Source organism: Pseudochaenichthys georgianus, chromosome 10 (assembly GCF_902827115.2).
Source record: "Pseudochaenichthys georgianus chromosome 10, fPseGeo1.2, whole genome shotgun sequence".
Lineage (NCBI taxonomy): Eukaryota > Metazoa > Chordata > Actinopteri > Perciformes > Channichthyidae > Pseudochaenichthys > Pseudochaenichthys georgianus.
Genome location: NC_047512.1, coordinates 16,428,097 through 16,437,334, shown reverse-complemented (window position 1 = coordinate 16,437,334; position 9,238 = coordinate 16,428,097).

The window sequence follows — 9,238 nt, the reverse complement described above, 5'->3', positions numbered from 1 at the left end:
CAGAGTTCAGAGTGGGGCGAAGGCCAAACAGCTCCGGAGGCCGGGAAGGACCCGGTGTCGGCCGAACAGGAACCGGAGCCGGTGGGACAGGCTTCGGCAGGATCCCCCACGGAAGAGGACCAGGAGTTGGCAGCACCCCCGGCGAGACAGATGATGGCGGGGCCTCCAACGGAACTGGACAAGGGGTTGGCAGTACCCCCGGCAGGACAGGTGATGGCGGGGCCTCCAACTGGACTGGACATAGAGCTGGCAGGATCCCCAGCAGAACCTCCAAAGGCACAGGACATAGAGTTGGCAGGACCCCCGGTAGAAGAGTAGTCGGCGGGACCTCCAACAGAACAGGACAAGGGATTGGCAGGACCCCCGGCAGAAGAGTAGACGGTGGGACCCCCAACGGGACAGGACATAGGGTTGGCAGGACCCCCGGTAGAAGAGTAGTCGGCGGGACCTCCAACGGAACAGGACATAGGTCTGGCAGGACCCCCAGCGGAACCTCCAATGGCATGGGACATAGAGTTGGTAGGACCCCCGGTAGAAGAGTAGTCGGCGGGACCTCCAACGGAACAGGACAAGGGATTGGCAGGACCCCCGGCAGAAGAGTAGTTGGCGGGGCCTCCAACGGGACAGGACACAAGGTTGGCAGGACCCCCGGCAGGAGAGTAGTCGGCGGGGCCTCCAACGGCACAGGACTTAGGGTTGGCAGGACCCCCGGCAGAAGAGTAGTCGGCGGGGCCTCCAACGGCACAGGACATAGGGTTGGCAGGACCCCCGGCAGAAGAGTAGTTGGCGGGACCCCCAACGGGACAGGACATAGGGTTGGCAGGACCCCCGCCAGGAGAGTAGTCGGCGGGACCCCCAACGGGACAGGACATAGGGCTGGCAGGACCCCCGGCAGGAGAGTAGTCGGCGGGACCCCCAACGGGACAGGACATAGGGTTGGCAGGACCCCCGGCAGGAGAGTAGTCGGCGGGACCCCCAATGGGACAGGACAAAGGGTTGGCAGGACCCCCAGCGGAACCTCCAACGGTACAGGACATAGGGTTGGCAGGGCCCCCGGCTGGAGAGGGAACTCGAGAGGAGACTCGAGAGGGAACTCGAGAGGGAACTCGAGAGGAGACTCGAGAGGGAACTCGAGAGGGGCCTCGAGAGTGGACTCGAGAGGGGCCTCGAGAGTGGACTTGAGAGGAAACTTGAGAGGGGACCCGGGTAGGAACTTGAGAGGGGACTTGAGAGGGAACTTGTGTCGGTCGGTACGCCGACAGGACACGGGGAGCTGGCGTTGGCTGGAGAGCCAACAAGGGACGAGGTGCTGGAGTCGGCTGGTACGCCGACAGGACTCGGGAGCTGGTGTCGGCTGGAGAGCCAACAGGAGACGAGGTGCTGGAGTCGGCCGGTACGCCGACAGGACTCGGGGATCTGGCGTCGGCCGATGAGTCAACAGGTAACGAGGAGCCGGAGTCGGGACCATGACTGCTGGGGCCGGCATTTGAGCCGGAACCATGGCTGGAACTGGGGCCGGAACCATGGCTGCTGGGCCCGGTACTTGAGCCGGAATCATGGCTGCATGGGCCGGTTTTGGAGCCGGAATTGAAGCCGGAACCATGGCTGCTGAGGCCGGAACTGGGGCCGGAACCATAGCTGCTGGAGCCTGCTTTGGTGCATAAGCACATACAACAGTCAGAGTTTTCCCCCCCATAACCCGCAGGGGTAGGGAGGCGACCCTCTCGTCCACTGGGGTAAACTCCAACAAAGAAGCACCCAACCGGGGGCTTGTGAGGCTCCGTGGCAAGCCCGGCCACCAGACGCTCGCCGACGAATCCTCCTTCTGGGCCTGGCTCCAGAAGGGGACCCCGGGCTTCCTCCGGGCCGGGTATCCTCACTTCTTGGTTTTTCTTTTATGAGGTCTTTGAACCAATCTTAGTCTGGCCCCTTGCCTGAGACCAATTTGCCATGCGAGACCCTACCAGGAACACAAGGTTCCAGACAACACAGCCCCCAGGTTCATCAGGGAACACACACCTCTCCACCACAGTAAGGTGTTGGTTCTTCAGAGAGGAGGCATGTTGTTCATTTATAAAACATTTTAGATTTACCTAGAACAGGGGTCGGCAACCCGCGGCCCACGGGCCGCATGCGGCCCTTTAAGCCCTCTGCTCTGGCTCCCTTGAGCTTAGACAAAAATAAGAAGGAAATAAAATAAAAGTATTTGTAGGACTATTTATATTTTGTTGCATGGTTGAAAATGTTTCGTATCTTGTATTTTGAGGTGATACTGTGACACATAAATAAAAAACAAAACGGTTTTAATTAGGTCAACTAAAATATGCGTCACATCCTGCTACGGTCCCGCGCGAGCACCTTTTCCTGCAGGCGAATAACCCCCGGCTCGATGAGCGAACTATGGATAAATCAAAGAAAAGTACCGGAGGCAGGCTTGGAATTTCGTCATTTTAGGGGCAAGGCCATTTGGCCTTCCCGTTCACATTTTTTTTAAGGGCACAAAGGCCACATGACAGGGCACAAAGGCTGTTTGGTTAAATTACGCTGGTCAATCAACATGACTGAAAAGTGTAGCACTAACATCAACACTAGTCGTTTTACAAACGGCTGAATAGCAATAGTGTTTCTTAAACGTATACGTTAAGTTCAGCCATAAACCACATAAGTCAGTCAGGGGTAGACAGTAGGGTACAATTGTATTGTCACTGGCCCCACCATTGTAACCACTGGCCCGGAGCATTCGTCCACCAAAAAAAAATCGACTAATAATGAAGAAAATTAACACATTTGTTGCAATAATTTATGCACTAACTACATTACTACTTGTACTACAACATTTTAATCATCAGTTCTTCCTCATTTTCCTCAATTGTTCATATTTGGTTTATTAAAATAATGATATTGTGGTCATTGTTAAAAAATGTCTGCTATTATTATGAGTATTATTATTTGTATAATGCACTTTCTGCCTTCCTGTCATTAGGAGTTAGACATGTAATGGCTATATGTAATTGATTTGATTAGAACCTTCATTATCCTAAACTGGTGGGACATTTCGCCAATACCTTTATATTGTCTACTCTTCACTTACTTGTCAGCATAGGTCGGCATTCATGTACAGAGCCGACAGAAGACCTTGTTTATACTGGCATCATATTGAGAGGTGCAGTGACGCGTCCTGAAACCAGGAAGTAAGCTGCTGGTTCCCTCCACAAAAAGCAATGGAATTTCTCCACAGGGTTTTGGAAAATAGCTGGAAATAAGGTCTGTGGAAAACAAACCTGTTTGATAAATGCACGTTTTGTTCAGCCGGATAATCTCCACATGTTTACCCTACTTTTATAATTTTCGAATCATAAATCTAATCGATAGATTATAAAAGGGTTTTAGGACGCGGCACTGCAGCCGACTGTCACTCCTTTAACTCCTCCGGTGACTTTCTTTTATAGAGAGGCGAAGTCCCTCCCTTTCCGGGAGCCTCCATGGGACCCCGGAAGCGTAAAATTATACATTGAAGTCAATGGAGAGAGAAAGGTTATTTTTTGATCGCGTTTGAATTGTGCCACGAATGACACATATGATGTTTGTCAATTTAAAAGAATATTTTGCAAGTCAAAAAAATTAAAATGTGTCGTAAAACTGTGAAGTTACACATTTTTTTGTGTGAAACCGCTGAGTGAACTACAGGTCTCTTGGTCTCGCACAATACGCGTCACCATGACAAAGATGGCCGTCACGTTAGCAAATTTCACCTGTTTCTTTCAGAATGAGAATAAAAGTATAAAACGAGGTGACTACAAGTCTGGACACGTTGAGAGCTGTACATACACGAAAGGGGAGTTAGTCGGTTCTGTAAGAGCAGCGGGACCGGCTTTACAAGATGTTGGTGAGTAATATGAGTGCAATGTGGAACGTTAATGTCAGCTAGCTAACATTAGCTAACAAGGTACACTAACGTGTTTTGTTTCAGTAACTAGTTTTCTCCTTACGAACTTCGTGGTCTCTGTGTATGCTGTGGATAACATTAGTGTTCACAAGAACAAGGTACACTCCCGTGTTTTGTTTTAGTTGCTCTTCAGATTGAAGCGGCCAGTTTTATATCGACTATACTGTATGTGTGATCTCCTTTTACATCTCGTTGTGTCATTTGAGTTTATTTGCTGTGTGTAGATTCAAGGGTTTTGGTTATCTTGTCAATTTGTTTGGTTATCCAGGCACAGCTGTGTGTGACTCCCTCGGGTGCACTGGTATGTGTTTTCCTAATGTAGAGAGCAGTGATTAATTAATAAACTACACACTGAGTCTAGATCCTGACCAAATCCTTTTTTATTGTTGATCAAATGTTTTTCAAAAATGTATTCATACACATTTAGAAAAATACAATGTACAATCACAACCAGTACAACACACATTACAAAAAATACAGAAAAAACAAACAACAATAACAATCAGACAAAACTATGGAAAAATAACCCCTCCCACCCCCAGATCCAGACCATCCTTGTATTATTGCTCATTCAATCTATTATAGCATGCTAACAAACATGGTACTTACTTTATTTGTACAGATCTGCATGGGAGGCAATGGCGCGATGCAGAGCGCTGTCTGTGATTGTGCACGGGGGATGTACAAATGCAGCCACGCTGCAGCATTGGCAATATGTGCCATGTGGCAGATCAGCTCCACAGATGTTGAGTGCCAGTGGAGGAAGCCTGGCACTTCCAAAGTAGTCCAGCCGGTGTCTCAACTCTACCAACAGTGAGAGGAGACATACAACCCACTGGCCAGAGACATCGCCACTCAGGATCTAGACTGGTTCAGGTCTGCACTGAGGGGTGCACAGTGTGGCATGGCATGGCTTTTGTCACCTGAGCCAGAGCCGCGGCCTCAACATCAGGCCATTGTCACCGTGCCGGAGCTGGTGAAGGGGCATGGGGGCTTGAGGCAATTCTTGCCTCAATGCGACTGAGCAGAGACCAGCAAGCTGCCATCCAGACAGCCACCGGAGGACAGCGGACAAAGTGGCAGTTACACAGGCGGGGCAGGTTGACAGCCAGCAAGTTTGGTGCTGTGCTGCGGTCGGGACTTTCATCCACTCCATGCGCGTCCCTCATGAAGAGGGTGCTCGGGGGGTACAACTTGGACGGAGTCATGGCTGTCAACTGGGGGGTTGTAAACGAGGCCGAAGGGGTGAAGGCTTTTGTGCAGGCCTATCAGGAGACAGTGTTCGAGTCTGGTCTCTTTGTGAGTGAGTCGGTGTTTTGGGAGCATCCCCCGATGGACTTGTGCAGCCATCTGCCCTGCTGGAGGTGAAGTGTCCACCATCATTATATAGGATATATATATATATATTTGTATACATATCTGTAAATTGTATAATTTTATTTTATTTAAAAGTATTTTTGATCTCTGTCTATAAACACAAACTGAGTAAGATTGACAATAAAGTTGACTTTGAAAAATATATATATTCTTTATGAAAATAGTTGACCGTTGGAGAAATGAATCCAAATGAAACGTTGGACTGAACTACAACTACGCCTTTAAATCTCTACGGACTGTTTTTCAGTGGGATGGCAAGTTCCTATCTTTAAACATTTAGTAGTTTTTTCTCAGAACAGATTTGATTTTCTGAAGTTAATTTAACTTAACCATGTAAGGTCATTATTAAAAAGGTACAATCAATTTGTTTAGGGTTGAATAAAATAATGATAAACATTCATTTGGATAATTTACTGACAGAATAAGAAACTCAATGATGCTCTACTCACCTGTTCCTTTTTATAAAGTGAAACGATAGATTTTAGTAAACTTAAAAACAACCTTCTCCAAAAGCTATCAAGGAATATACCGAATACTTGTTTTAGAACTTTATTACATATTTTTATATATATAGTTTGAGTGATCCATAATTGACAGAAGCTGGTGTTTACACTGACCTGTTACTCATATATTAATGTCTTCAGTAAACCACGACCTCACTCATTTCTTTCATTCATCACGGTTCAGTAAACTAAGTGACACATGAACCAGTTTAATCATTATAATAACGTAGGATTGCAACTCTTTGAAACTGTAGGTGGCTCTTAAAAGAGCCGTTGTATTTGGGTGTGCTGGTCTCAGGTCAGTCTAAGCCCTCTCTCCGCGGATGCGGCGCGCCAGCTGGATGTCCTTGGGCATGAACCTCTTTGCTTGGTTCATCTTACTGGGGGGCAGCTACATGGATGTCGGTGCAGTCCACAATCATTGTGCAGTTGAAGGCAGAATTAATTTATTATTGACTCCGAATGAAGCACAACTTCATGTCATACAATACATTGACTTTATTTGTAATTGTGTAAAAAAATAAAGCATTGATTAGCAAGCAGGACCTGCAGGAACAGAGCACAGTGATGGATGGAGCTGGGAAGAGAGAAGAATAAAGAAAACAGATCAACTTCATTATCGGATATTAAAAATTCAATTTCAAAACAAGTTGCCGCTCCTACAGTTTCCTAGTGTGTAAAGATGATTTCACTTGACCTATGCACAATATCACACTCAATACATGTGTGTCTCTGGGGGTGCATTGTGCCTTTGATGTATATAAATAATATACCATAACCAAATACTATTACGTACAGTGGAAATCAGGTTGCCAGAGCAGGTCAGTGTGCATGTTCCTCAGGGTCTCAGCAGCTACAGGTGAGGGAAAGGAAATACAAGAGAAAAAGGTCAGTAACAACACTTTGAATAATTATCTCTTCTAATAATTTTCTCTCAGTAATCACTCAACTACTGTCTTTCCAACAAACAGATTGACTCACTGTCATCACAATGAAACACGTCCAGAAGAATGTCATGCAAAGCTATCAGTACTTGAGATTATATTGGCCCCAAAAAGAACGTGTGTGTGTGTGTGTGTGTGTGCGCGCGCGCGCTATCTTGGTCAGGGAGTGTATTGTGTGTGTGTCAGGGTGTCTGGGAAAGTGTATGTGTGTGTGTGTGTTGATATCTTGGTCAGGGAGTGTTGTGTGTGTGTGTGTGTGTGTGTGTGTGTGTGTGTGTGTGTGTGTGTGTGTGTGTGTGTGTGTGTGTGTGTGTGTGTGTGTGTGTGTGTGTGTGTGTGTGTGTGTGTGTGTGTGTGTGTGTGTGTGTGTGTGTGTGTGTGTGTGTGTGTGTGTGTGTGTGTGTCAGGGAAAGTGTATGTAAGAAGGTTTATATATATAGGATTACTTTAAAACAGTCCCAAATAATACATGTTCACTTCAATACAGTTCAAGATAATACCTGTTTACTTTAATACAGTTTAGAACAATATCTGTTTGCTTTAGTTTACTTCATGTAATAAAATAATAATGTCATGGTAAGGCTACCATCACTAAAGTAATGTAATGCTAACTAACGTGCTCGCTACTCGTCGCTACTAGCTAGGTAGCTAGCTTGACTGTGTTCCATGCACAACATGTGTATTACCTGAGATGTCTGATCCGGCGACTCCTGGTCCTTTCATCAGACGGGAAGCGATAGAACGAGCAAGTGGTATGATCACTTATGTGATTACAACCTGGTACAAAGCACACAGGCATCTTGTAAAAGTGAATTTATTTTTAGCAATCTCTTATTTATTGGAGGGAATAAATCAGTTATGAGATCTTCTTCTTCTTCGCTTTAATTACGAGTCGCAACCACTTGGAGCATTATCGCCTGTGACATCACTTACGCGAGCCAGAATGGGATTTGGGATTTGTAGTCTTTGTAGTCGCGTATTTTTCATAGTATTATATTTCAACAGTTTTACGACAAAATGTGACTTTTTTGACATGGAACTTATTGTTTAAGATTGACAAACATCATATGTGTAGTTCGTGGCACAATTCAAACGGGATCAAAAGATACGTGTTCTCTCTCCATTGAATTCAATGTTAATTTTTCGCTTCCGGGGTCCCATGGGCCGGAAGTAGATGGGCGTGACTTCGCCTCTATTTGAAGATTGTTTTTTGCACGGCGCTTGGCCGGTTACCGCTCGTATTAAAAACATTTTGGCGAATGGTTAGGTGGCGCGATAGTCTGTAGTGAAGAAGGAGCGCCCTCCCGCTCACGGGAGCCTGCTCGCACTGTGCTCGCAGCAAACAGCTGTTTGCTTTCCCCCCCAACAAAGACAACCGACTCACGAAACGCTATGTTGTAGCGTTGATAAACGAAACAATTTAACTAAATTGCTAGTCAAAATACCAATACCACAGGACATTTTTTTTTTACTTTTGACAGGGGCACAAAGGCCACTTTGGCCGTGAATTGCATTTTTTTTAACAGGGCATCACGGCCAAAGTGCGGGGCAACGACGGCCATGGCCGTCGTGAAATTCCCACCCTGACCGGAGGAACACAGGATTTAATTCTGTGTGGACAGAGTTATATGCTTTCACAGCAAACGATGCTGGTTTACCGGTATGTTTTATATGTAGAGAGAAGTTGTCAACGGTGGTGCAGCCTTTACGTATCGAGGAACAACACGGGAGAGGAAGACAGCTGACGATCTTCAGTCATAATTCAATGGGGTATGTAATTTATTTCAGAAAACACTTTTTGTTATATTCCATGGAATGCTCTTAACGTCCCGATAGCAATGAATATATTAAATGCTTTGACAATAAATACATACAAAAATTAATATGTGGAAGCCGTAGCGCTGTAAAAAGCACGACCAATCATCTGAGCCGGCCCGGCTAAAGTAACTGGATGGCCTACCTGCCTGTCAGCCTTCCATCTGTGCACAAACTTATCTCGTGCCCTCATTGGTCATGTGCGCGTTCGTGTGTGTTGGAGGAGGGACTCTGTAAGAAAGTCTGAAGGAAGAGGCATATTTTTTCCGGTTGTGTATTTTCAAATTCCAGCGCACTCGAGCTGGTTTCTCCATTCTTACCTACCCTAGCTTTAACTCTTTTTAGGGTGCAGCTATATGTTTTATTTATTTCAAAGTGGGCCCATTTTAATAATATTTTTTTCCCCTTCAAATGTGCAGAGGACTCCCCAAGTGCTGTGTTTAATTTATTTTAAAGTAGGCCTGTGTATTATTTTTAATTCTCCTTATAAGAGTTCTTTGTTTCTTATTAGAGGTTAACCGTTTTATATCATGTAATAAATAGCATAATAAATGCTAAAAAACTGTAGTTTTTGTCTGATATAACAATAAAAAACTATGAAATATGTTTTGCGGCTCCAGACAAAAAAATGTCTTGGAAAAAGGAGCAAAATG